This window comes from Mesoplodon bidens, assembly GCF_964165515.1.
Source record: "Mesoplodon bidens genome assembly, chromosome: 5".
Taxonomy (NCBI): Eukaryota; Metazoa; Chordata; class Mammalia; order Artiodactyla; family Ziphiidae; genus Mesoplodon; species Mesoplodon bidens.
Genome location: NC_138161.1, coordinates 87,592,638 through 87,605,538, shown reverse-complemented (window position 1 = coordinate 87,605,538; position 12,901 = coordinate 87,592,638).

Below are 12,901 nucleotides of genomic sequence, written 5' to 3'. Positions count from 1 at the left end.
GATTCTATGTTCTGACCATCTCAACAGTTTCTGTGAATTATCAGTTACCTTTTAGTTCATCTCGCAAAATTTTAAATCTAACTATAGCAAAGAATAACAAACACGTCCAAAGCTGGCTTCCCTGAGACTATACAGTTACAAAATAAAATAAAAAAATCTAAATTTGATTTCATTTACCTGCCAGCATTTCTCATAAATACCATTACACTTTGGCCTTGATCAGGATTGCAATATCGAGAACCTTAAAATGTGCTGCTCTCCTTTTATGGGTCCCAAAATGGGTATAAACTGATCTTCTTTCAGAAGCTCCAGCAAAAAAGAAAACCTGAGAATTTGCGAGTTCAAAACTGACCATTTGTACATGTCTACCAAATATTTTCTAGTGTTGTTTGATCTGCATACTGTATCATTGTTCTGGGACTTTTTCCATAGACAATTAGAATATTCAAAAATTTGCATAGCATCAAACAGTATGAGACCATAACTCTCTGCTTTGAACTTCATTCTTCTAGGCTGTCATTCCAGAAAATGCAGAATGCACCAAAATAAAACTCATAAAAGCATTTTAAAAGCAAAAATTCCTGGATAAGTTTTGAGATATTCTAAATTCAGACCAAAATCTTTGACTCTGTCCATGATGCCAAACATTTGGATGAAGACTAGAAAATACAGTTTAAAATAGAAATGTTCTAAAGTTTCCAGATTTTTGCTTTGAGTAGATATCTTCAAACTAACTTAACTCTTTGCATGATAGGGTTTGGTTTTGATGGTTTGTTTTTATCACACTAAATTGCATTGCACAGTTGAGGCTGGGCAAATACTGGAGGAAAGGTGAGTTTTCATTTCCAGCAATGGATCATTGTTTGTCCATAGCAAATATCCATGCCCCAGCTGCCTCTTCCTCCTATCTCTTCCCCCGGGGTTAGTATTAAGGAATAGTAATTCTGTATTATGGTTTATTTAAAAACCTCAGACATCACCCTGAATCAGAATTTCAAGTGTTAGGTGACAGCAAGAAATAAATCTGCAGCAGGGAAAAACAAAAAAGGATGACAGCTTGGATGAAGTTTAAAATTGGATGTTGTGAAACTATTTTTGTGCATTTTAGCCGTCTTTTTTACAATGTTAACATAACTGTAGAAATGCCAAATTTATAATATTGGAAGGGAAAACTATCATTTCACTATGCCTACAAGTGTTTACATTGTTTAAATCTCCAGTTTTCTAAAGTGTTTTAAATTGTCAAAAACGTGCTGAAACTAGATAAGTCTCACCTGTGTCAGGGTATTAAAAGAAGAAAATCTTCTTGGATATTTTCTAGTCTGAACCTTTTGGTTACTTTCAAGTATTTTTTTTTTCCCCTGCATTCAAAAAGCCTTCAGTTACTGTTGTCTAAGTTTGTTCCAAGCTGTAGTTAGAAATGATTTGATAGGTTCTAAGCCGGGGTTTTCCCGTACTGTGACTGCCACACCCTGGAATATACTATTTTATGTTATCTCTATCAAAATGTGAAAAATAAAATATTGATAGTAGTAGGACGCCTGCTTGTTCTTCATTGCCACTTCCAGACTATTATCCCTTCTTCCTCCTCAACACTTCAAGGCTTTGAAGCTCTTGCCCTCAGCCTATAAGTTCTCCAGTTACCTTCGGTCACTCCCCCTCTTTGCTTCAGCATCTTGGCTCTTAGCTCACTGTCACCATCTCCAACACCACCCTTGATTAATTCTTGGTGATTTCAAGAACCACTTAGAGAATCCCTGGCTTCTCAGTTTCCTGATCTTGAACAGTGAAACTTACCATTACCAATTACCTCACCACCTCCTAAACTGGTAGCAGGCAATTCCCATTTGCTCTAGGTGGATCCCATCCACTGTCACCAAATAAAGGTCATCACCCCAAAAATCTTCTGTGTTGCCAGCTTTACTCATTCTATTGGAGGGCTGCACTGCATTCGTGCTGCAATCTCTTGTGTTATAAACACCCTGGGCCCCACTACCATCCCTAACTGCCATCTTACTTATCTGTTCCCCTTCACACACAAAAAACAAATCAGCTTTTCATCCCCACCACAAGCAGCTCTTGCTAAGGACACCAGTTATATCCACACTGTCAAATGCAATGGTCAGGTCTCTGACTTCGTGCCATTTAACTTACCTGCAGTCTTTAACACAGGTAATAACTCCTTCCTTCTTGAAGTACTGAATAGTTTCTCAGCTCTAGGATATCCCTCTCATGTTCCCTCACCTCTTTGACCATTCCTTATTGGTCTCCTTTGCTGAATTCCTAGAGTGCCCAGCACTGGACATCCCCTTTCTAAGTGATCTCTTCTAGTCTTGGGGCTTGAAAAACCATCATATTTTTATCAATACTCATATTTTTATCTCCAGCCCTAATCTCTTTCCTGAAAGCCCAATTTATATGTCTAACTACTTACTTGGCATCTTCATTGGATGCATAATTGACATCTCAAACTCAACATATTTAAAACTACACTAATTTGCACCCCACCTACAGATCTACTCCCATTACAGTCTTCTCTATGTCAGTAAATGGCAACTTTGTTCCTCCAGACCAGATCTTATCATTTCCCTTCATTTTTCTCTTTCGCGTACCGGATGCAATCCATTAAAAACAAAACACCTTATTCCCCCGCACCGGCCCACTTTAGAAAATACCCATAATCCAAGCTGAGACCATGCCACATTTTACCTGAGATGACACTTTTAAGTCATCCACTAATATACCAGTTTATGCCACTTTTCTGCTCAAGTGCTCAGTGTCTTCCCATCTCACTCAGAATGTCAAAGTCCTACAGTGGCCTATAAGGCCCTAATAAATCTGACCTAGCCTTTGCTCCATTCCCAACCACCACTACTTCTTCTCTGACCTCATCTACTATTACCCTAGTTCACTTTGCTCCAGCCACACTGCCCTCCTTGCTTTACCCAGGAGACCCTCAAAGCATGCTCCTGTCTCAGGGTCTTTGCCCTGGCTGTTTCCTCTGTCTGGAAAGCTCTCCATTCATGTACCTGTATCATGTGCTCCCCCCTTCCTTTGGGTCTCTGCACAAATATTCCTAAACTATCAGAAACCTATATAAAATAATTTCCAATCCCCCACTTAGTCTCTGCCTTTCATAGCGCTTATCAACATCTAGTTTGTTCACTGGCCTATCTCCAGTACATATAATAATGCCTGGCAAATAGTAATCACTCAGTAAGTATTTATCGGATGAATGAATGAATGAAAATAAATAACAGAGTTTGGGGATTTTTTATTAAGGTATAAAACTATAAGTTCATTTTCATTTCAATATCAAAACAAAAAGCTGTGTCCAAAGTCTATATCATAAAAGCATAGGTCTGCTTTCATGTAGATAATGGAAAACCTAATGGATTTCCTTTCCTGGAAGGCTATTGTGGATGGAAAACACCTAACACCTCGCTATAATCCTGGCTGTACTTTCTTGCTCCATGAATCATCTTAACAGGCCAAGCTGCAGGGTTGGAAGACAGGCTGTCATATAGAACCTTGAGAAAAATGTATTTCAAAACCATTACATTTATACAGATAACGATCCATTTTAAGCTACTGGCAGTGCAATAAGTACAGAGTTACTAGAAGTGGGAAGAGGATACTGAATTTTGTTTTCTGGTCTAAACGTTTAAATATGATAACAACAAATTTTTTTCTAAAACAAGAAATAAACAACATTAAAGGTATTCTGCCAAATGCAGCTTCAAGAAAGCCTAATGACATTTGGGTCTTATGATTCTTCCAAGTGACAATAGTTCTGAGGCTTCCCTGGGCAGCCTCTAACATCTGTATATATTCAGCTCCACTGAATGTTGTTGCATGAAGTTTTGTTGTAGGAAATTGACACATGCCTTCTGATGAATTTATTGTTTCACTCAGTCTTGTAAAGGTCACAGCTTGTAGTTTCAATTTGTTCAATCATGTATTTTCCTGCTCACTTAATAAAAGAAATATTTTAAAAAATAAAGGAAGAAGATAGTGAAATGATGTAATATGAAGCAATATAACAGTGAAAGAATTTTTTTGTTCCTCTATTATTTTCCATGTCTTTTCACAAATCTGTTGAGATGAAAGATAATATATAATTCGTGCTAAATAGCAAGGGTGATGGTCTTAATCTTTTCCAGGACCAAAGCCATTTTTGGATTCCATGGTACTTAGCTGTAGATTCCTGGAGTCCTTACAAAAGATACAGAGCATTGGTTCCAGGTACAGACAGAGAATGTGGAACAGATGCTGAGAAATGCCCAAGGTGTCAGTCATCGTGAACAATCTAAGCATCAAAAATTCCAGTTGTATAGACACCATAAATGATTTTAAAATAAGTTCTCAATAATTTATGTGAAAATATTTGAGTGCTGGTTTTCTTTAAAGTTGAATATCACCAGCTTGAAAACATGTTTTTATACATCCATAAGCAACTAAGTTCATGTTCCATGACAATAACAATTTGAAAGAAGATCACCTCCAGCCAAGAAAAATAGTCATCTTGGTTTCCAAAGTTCAAAGTTAATTTACCAGATGGTGTCATGAGGACATGGACTAACAATATCATGGTCTGACCAAATATTTTAGCCCTACACCCACTGCTGCATGATCTCGGGTCATCTTGTATTGCTAAACTCGTTTAGTAAAAGAGATGCCAGTTAAGATTGAGGAATTTAGGGCTAGAAGGCATCACTGGACCAGAAAGAAAGAGCATAGCCTTCAGGTCAATCTGATGTTTTCCCCTATCTCACCCTTCCTCCTCACTAGGACAGCCCTTCATAATTGGAGGCCCATCAATCTGGGCAGGCCAAAGTTATCACCAGTCCAAGACAAAGGACAACACAGTGAGCTTTCCATAAAGCTCACTTAAAGACAGTCTTATCTGGAGGCAGCATGTTCTCACTGTATAGTGAAAAGATGTATTTGAGAGTCTGGTGACAATATATACACATTCATTTCATTAAATGTTCTGGTTTGGCAAAATTAAAAATTAGCAGCCTTCTTGTTGGTCCCCACAGGATTTGGGGTTGTATGGGGTTTTGGTTTTGAAATTATCCTGCTTAGTGAAAAAATTTTTAATGTGGTAATAACTGCTCTAGAGTACTTACAGAAGTCCAGATCTTTGTTTAGTATAGAAATGTACTGCCCATCTCAAAAATTGAAGGGATAAATATAGGAAGGGAGGGAAAGGGGAAGAGCATGATCCAGCATCAGGAACAAAGCAGATGCCCGCCCTGGTGTCCATATTTAGACTTCTGTTCCTGGCTTTATCCAGGTAAGTGGTGGTTAATTTCAGGCAGAATTCAAACAACTCCTAAATACCAGCGCAGAGTGAACATGCTGTGACGGAAGACATTGCACAACACAGAAGTCATCAACTAACTGCATCCCAGACACCTAATAAGCCTGAGTTTCCCAATCATTTTAAGTATGATGACTTCCCATCATAACCACCTACGAAACTAAAAAGCAGCAAAAAGTTCAGTAACACTTTTAAATGAAACTGCAATTTATAAGCCACACGCATTTGAAAAAAAGTACTTATACATGTGAGTCATTTAGTCTACAAACAGTGCTTGGTATATGCTTGGATACTGGACTCTTTGTTATAGATCCACAACCCCAAGCCCTGCTGAGGTCCCTGGCCCATAATTTGGAAAACGTAACTATAAGCATTTTCCCTAAGAATCTTCATTTGTATATTGGTTGTGTTTTATGGCAATGTTTAATGTGTATATATTAACAGTCATTGGTTCCGTTCACCTTAATAAAGCTGCCTTATCACCTTCAAGTATCAGAGAGCTCAAAAAAATTCATCACAGTATTTTTACTTTTTGCCATCTTATTTTTTAAAGTGCTTGAGACAGCCATGATCTGACTTTTGACAAGCCACCAACACAAACCCACCTGTGTAGAGAAAAGCAAAGCAACCATTTATTTACCAGCTGCTTAATACATAGCAGGCCTCACCACTGGATGCTAAGGCAGAAACAGCTGATGAAGAAATGATCCCTGCCCCTAAGGTGATGCAGTCTCCTTTTGCTCCAGGGCAGGTGGGGAAGGCAGGGGAGGAATAAAAACAGGCACAGAGACAATAGCGAAGGAAGCAGAGCCCAGTATTTGACAGAGGAATGTAGGGACCACTATGGGACTGAAGAGAAGGGACCCTCTGCCTAGAATGGTTATGGAGGGCTTCCAGGAGCAGGTGGCCTTTACCAGGTTATGGGACAGGAAAAAGGGAGAGAGGCATTCCAACAAGAGGGAGAGGCTTGAACAAAGGCACAGAGGAATGAAGAGCATGTGGGCCTGGAAATGGCAAGTAGTTCAGCATGACTAGAGAAAGTGCTGGTGGAGCAGGAAAAACAATCACCTGAGTACATGAGTGTGGAGCATATTCTTTACACCCCTATGCCAGTCCTCTAACATAGGCCCCAGGGCTTTCAAATTCCTGATTCAGCCAGCTGCCTGGCCAACGTGGGCAATGTTTGATGAATGAATCACGCCGTCAGTTAAGAACGCAGTGATTCCTGTGTGTTTGTGGTGAAACCCGTGAGAATGGATCATTTCGTGCATGTAATTCCCAGCATTCTTTTAGTTGCTGTCTGTAGGACTAAGTCCCCAGATTTCTTCACTGAAGCCCAGCTTTGAAGCATGAAGCTGGCCCGGGCCCTACTTGCCCAAACTCTCCTGGTCATAGGAATCACCTGCATGCTGGTTACTCAGGCAGACCTTCTGGAACACCCCAACTCTGCTCTGAGCAGTAGTCTGTAATTTGGGTGCCCGTGGTCTTGAACCACCCCCAATCCCACACTTTGAGAGACACTATACTTCTGGAGTTTTCCTTTCTTCCCCTTTGAACAATTCTGCATGTTTCCAGTATGTCTAGACACCAAAAGTGTGTGCAAACAACCACCCTGTTTCATGTTATGCAAGCATCTTGGTACCATCTTTTGTCCCAAGTAGGGATTGCAGCCAAATGGGACAAGCTATCTGGGCCACCGACCTCACTCCTCATCTACCATGCTACTTCCCTTCGTCACTGGGGCACACTCCTCCTCACAGCCGGGAGCTTTGCTACCCACGGGGGCCTGAGCCTCCTACTTGGAGACGCAACATTGCAGCACATGGCCTCAGCTCAGAGGGCCTTGCCGAAGACACAGGACGCCTACCTGCTCTCCTGCTCGGGCCATTTTCTTCTTGTTTTCTTGAAGTTAATAACACCTTTCACTTTTAAAATATACCCTTTTAAAAGTACATTCTATTGCTATGATTTTTGCCTATTTGCATACACTTTGCTGTTCTTATATGGCTTTGAACTTTTCATGCTGACCCTCTTTCTATCTCAAAATTTCAAACCTCCATTGACTTTTACCATCTTTTTTATTGTCTCTTAGATTTCGGTTGAGATAAAAAATTTCTATTGTTACTTTAATACTTGTCTTTTTATACTCAACTTCTAATTTCTCTTACTTAGCTATTTACTTTTTTAAAACTTTTTATTGGAGTATAGCTGATTTAGAGTGTTGTGTTGATTTCAGGTGTACAGCAAAGCTATTTACTTTCTATTTAACCTCTCCCTTTTATTTTTATTTTATTTTATTTTGGCTGCGTTGGGTCTTTGTTGCTGCGCGCGGGCTTTCTCTAGTTGCAGCGAGCGTGGGCTACTCTTCGTTCCGGTATGCAGGCTTTTCATTGCGGTGGCTTCTCTTGTTGAGGAGCATGGGCTCTTGGCGCAAGGGCTTCAGTAGTTGCAGCATGCGGGCCCTAAAGCACGCAGGCTTCAGTAGTTGCAGTGCGTGGGCTCAGTAGTTGTGGCTCGCGGGCTCTAGAGTGCAGGCTCAGTAGTTGTGGTGCACGGGCTTGGCTGCTCCACGGCATGTGGGATCTTCCCAGGCCAGGGATCGAACCCATGTACCCTGCATTGGCAGGCAGATTCTTAACCACTGAGCCACCAGGGAAGTCCAACCTCTCCCTTTTATTTGGCAGCTGTATTGATTTCTACTTCTTTGTGACTTTAAATCCTTCTTACTTTGCTTTTCTCCTTTGAATATTCTTATGCTTAAATATCTCCATTTACCTTTGTATGTTATTTGCTTTTACCCTTTTTCCTCTTTTTATTTACATTTTATGCTTTAATCTACATTTATATTCTCTCATTACTCTTAATTTCTTGGTCTCTTGGTTTGTTTCATTGGTCTTGCCTACTTTTTATATGTTCTAATTATTTGTTTCATTATGCATTTTAATTTTTTCCAACATATTTAAAAATTGTCCCTCATTTAAATTTTAATTTAGAGCTCATTCTGTTTAACCCCCTCATTTTGTGAATGGGGACACTGAGCTGCAAAGAGAAGAAATAACTTGTTCAAGATCTTAGGGTGGGCAGTGGTGGAACCTAAATAAGAAGCTGGCTCTTTTGGTGACCAGTCTGGTGCTCTTTCAACCAAACCACTCCATCAACAATGACCCTGCAAAGAGCACCCATCCTCTTTAAAATAAAGAACACCTGAGTAGCATCTCATCCGAAAGCATTTGGTTCCTGAGACATCAGAGTCAAGACTGTGATTCAATGTCAGTGATCACCCTGGGAGAAGGTTTTCCTTGGCCTTTCACTAAAAGGACATGAGAAAACAATGGGAAAAGGGAAAGCTGAGAACTGGGACTTTATTTGTAAAATACATGGAAGAACAGAATCTAAAGTCAGAACACAATGTGTGAGCTGGGTGACCCTAAGCAAACAGACATCTCTGAGCCTCTGTTTTCTTATTTCTAAAATGGGGGTCATGAGGCCATTCCTACCCTACTCACATTTGTGTTATGTTGATCAGATCAGATCACCAATAAAAAAGCTCTTTGTAAACTTTGTGCATAGTTGTTGTTATAATGCCCATAAAATTCAAGAGAAATGTTAGAGGAATAACTACATAAAAAAGAATACCATTTTTACTTTTTAAATATGTATATTGGTTTATCTAAAGAGGGAAAGAATAATGTGCCTTTGCCATTCTCAATACCCAAAATCCTATTTTTCCCCTTTTTTCCTTTTTTAAAAAACCAAATTACCTTTTTTTGACATTCTGTTGTTTGATGCACTTTTCATTTGGTGCTCTTGGGTTTATAGTCCTGTGTTATATGCCTGCTTCATTCCTTAAGTTTTGATGGTTAAAAAAAGTGAATAGAACTCTACCTTAATGAAAGATACTTTATAAGGAAGTCTGTCTTTAGACTCAGATTTGATCTTACTAATCAAGCAGTGACTTCTGTGGCAAACTCACGGTTTCTCCCCCGATCCAGTTCTCGCCTCCACATTCCCAACAGCACTCTGCTACAAGCTTTGTGGAAGTTAACAATGACAATCGGAAAAAACATTACCTTGTGCATCTGGTATTTGAGACGCTTTTTTATTTCATTACTCAGTAAACTTTTCAGACAGCAATCTTTCAGTGCCTTGGCATCTGGAGCAGTTATCTCCTAGGCAGAGCTGGCTCTGCAGCAGCAAATTAATGGATTAAAATGCTAAGGGAATTCTCACTGGCAAGAAATCTGTAAGGACAATGGATGAGTCAGGTCAGGTGCTACTGGTGAGGACAAAAGGATCACGGACATTCTAGTGTTGGGGCCGCCTCCTAGCCAGTGCTATAACCACCAGAAATGAACTAGAATTTGTCACTCAGGACACTTAGCTATGGGAACACTCGACCATCTCTTCGCCCTTCATTATGAAGCCATCAGCAAGAAACCTATCCCTATCCTTGCTGTGATCTTACATGTCTTGGAAGGACAAAATTTCAGGGAACTTAGAGCCTAACCCTTCAGAGACCACGGCTCCAAGTCCCTGAGTGGCTCAAGGTGGGCTGGAGGCCTGCATCAGCAGTGGAACAAGAAGGCTCCTAGGACAGCACTCTTTCCTCCCCACCAAGCCACATTCCTGACCCTCTTCATCTTGCTCCCGTCAGTGGCAAAACAAAGGCAACAGAGCACACCATAAGGCTTGGTTGGAATCTTACAGTTGGGTCAGGGTGAGAGACCCTGTGCTCTTGCTGTAGCAGAACAAAGCAATTTCCCCCTTCAGTTCGCCATAGGTCACCTGAGGAGCCTTTGGGAAGAGAGAAGAAAAAGGAGCGAACAGAATTGAGAAGAAAGGCAGGACGCAAACGTGGGGTAGACTCCAGCTGTGAGGGGAGACCGTGGCCACCACAAAGGAGGGCTCCATTCTGCAGCTGCCTTGGACATCCCTAGAGGCTCAGAGGATTGCTTCTAGGACAGTGGACACTGTGTTATCTACTGCAGGGAGGCACCAAGGCACTGAGCTTCCATTTTTGATGTACTCATTTGACTCACTGATGAAAAATGAAAACAACCTCCTCTCCCCAACAACCACCACAAAGTGCTTCCCCAAACCCACTTGCCCTGTCCAAAGAGGGAAGATGATATCAAGTTGTAAGGGAGAGAGAAATTCTATTTGGGTTTATTTTTACCAGTCTTGCCACTGACTCTCCAAGTCTCTGAACAGATGCCAGAGCCCACACTGGGTGTTGGTAAGCACTGGGGATTTTCTGAGGAGAATGGGGCTAATAAATTGAAGCTGATTATGTCTCTTAAAGATCTACAAGACAAAAAAGTACCTGGTCAACAACTCACCCATCACCGAGTTGCACCATCTGCTTGTTACAGTACATTCCTGGAACTCCTCTATGTCTGGTAAACAGCTGTCACGAGAACCATGTCTCCCTGACACTGCTTCTTTTATTGGTGACCTATTGGTCAATAACACTGAGCAACATTGTTTGTTATACCTCAATGATGACCTCATGATCTTCACTCCCACTTTTTTATGTCAACCACATAAGCCTCCCTTAGTACCCCGCAAACTAGCAGCAAAAGCTACTGAAGGCAGCGGTAGAAAAGAGCACACCATCGGAAAATGATTAACCCGCAGACATTAAAGAGACACAAACTCATAAACAGAAAGATGCCCTGCAGAGTATTGTGGCCGTTTAGGCACACTTGATTGAAAAATTGTTAGGAACAGAGAATTTTAATTGACTTATTTTAAACTCAGATGACTCAAGAATTGCAAACAAAAATTTTCTGCATGCAGTAGCACCATTCAATTTAGACTGAATTGCCCAATGATTAATTAACTTGGGGCAGAGCCCACTGATAAATTACCATAGATGCACGTCTGTCAAAGGAATTTGTCACAAATTGTCAAACCTTCCTTACGTGAATGGCACAAATCCAGGGAAGTGGCCACTCAGTAGGTGGCCCCTTGTTCTTTTTTTTTTTAATTAGTTTCTGCTTTATAACAAAGTGAATCAGTCATACATATACATCTATTCCCACATCCCTTCCCTCATGCATCTCCCTCCCTCCCATCCTCCCCATCCCACCCCTCCAGGCGGTCACAAAGCACCGAGCTGATCTCCCTGTGCTCTGCGGCTGCTTCCCACTATCTATCTACCTTACGTTTGGTAGTGCCCCTTGTTCTTTTAATGAACCAAGTAACACAAACTCCAGGCTAAAACAAGGGAACAGAGCTCACATAGCTAGTCAACCCTGGGAGTCACAGGACCCTATACTAACCTTTGGAGAGGATGTTAAATTAAGAACAAATCATGGAAACTGACAGCAGAAAAATAATAACAGCTGACATCTACTGAGAGTTTACTATGTGCTGGGCTTTATTCTAAGCACTGTATCCATACTATCTTATTTAACCCCCGCAAAAATCCCACGAATCCAATACAATCTCCATCTTACACATGAAGAGACAGAGATTATCTAGTTTGTTCTACAGATGAAGTCTAGAGAAGTTAAGCAAGACTTACCCATAGTCAAAAAGCCAAACGCTCTGGAGAGGGAGAACCCAAAAAACACCTTTTGACCCCAGTCCAGTGCTCCAAACCCTTGTGAGAGGGTGACATGAATTCATTTTACAAGGTTCCTTGGGTTCAGAAAAGATATAAAACCATTCCAGGAAGGGAAAACTTTTCATCCTTTCTAAAGTGATGTCCACCAGGCTAAAGGGGTCAGCCAGATATCATCTGGTCTAGCAGAAGTGGTGACACAGCTGTTCTTCTTCTCATGTTCTCTCTCAGACAAGCATAGGCCTGGGGTGCTGGGAAAGGATATCCAGACACCTGAGGAATTGTGCATCATTTGTCTATGGCTTCTGTGCCATACCAAAGAGAGCAAATCAAGAGGAAGCTTTTTTTTTTCTCTTTTCTTTTTAATAAATTTATTTATTTATTTATTTATTTATTTATTTAATTTATTTTTGGCTGCGTTGGGTCTTTGTTGCTGTGCACGCAGGCTTTCTCTAGTTGCGGCGAGGGAGGGGCTACTCTTCATTGCGGTGCAGGGGCTTCTCAATGTGATGGCTTCTCTTATTGCAGAACACGGGCTCTAGGTGTGCGGGCTTCAGTAGTCGTGGCTCGCGGACTCTAGAGCGCAGGCTCAGTAGTTGTGGCACACAGGCTTAGTTGCTCCATGGCATGCGGGATCTTCCCAGACCAGGGATTGAACCCATGTCCCCTGCCTTGGCAGGTAGATTCTTAACCACTGCATCACCAGGGAAGTCCAAGAGGACTTCTTCTTCTTGAAGAGTAGTAGTTAAATTAAAGCTTCATCCTAACATGGCAGAGAGGACAAATTTGGAGAGGAGGCAAAGTGACAGAAACAATTAAGAGTAGAAGATTCAAAGGGGATGGTGGATTGGAAAGACACCTACCAAACTGAAAACAGAGACATCTCTCTGAGGAGCTATCTTGGTTGAAGGTGGTGGTAGAGGGTTATTTCAGCTTTATCTGTATTCTACAAAATTTTCTCAATGACAATGGTCTCATGTATTTATATTTAATTTGCTATTAAAATG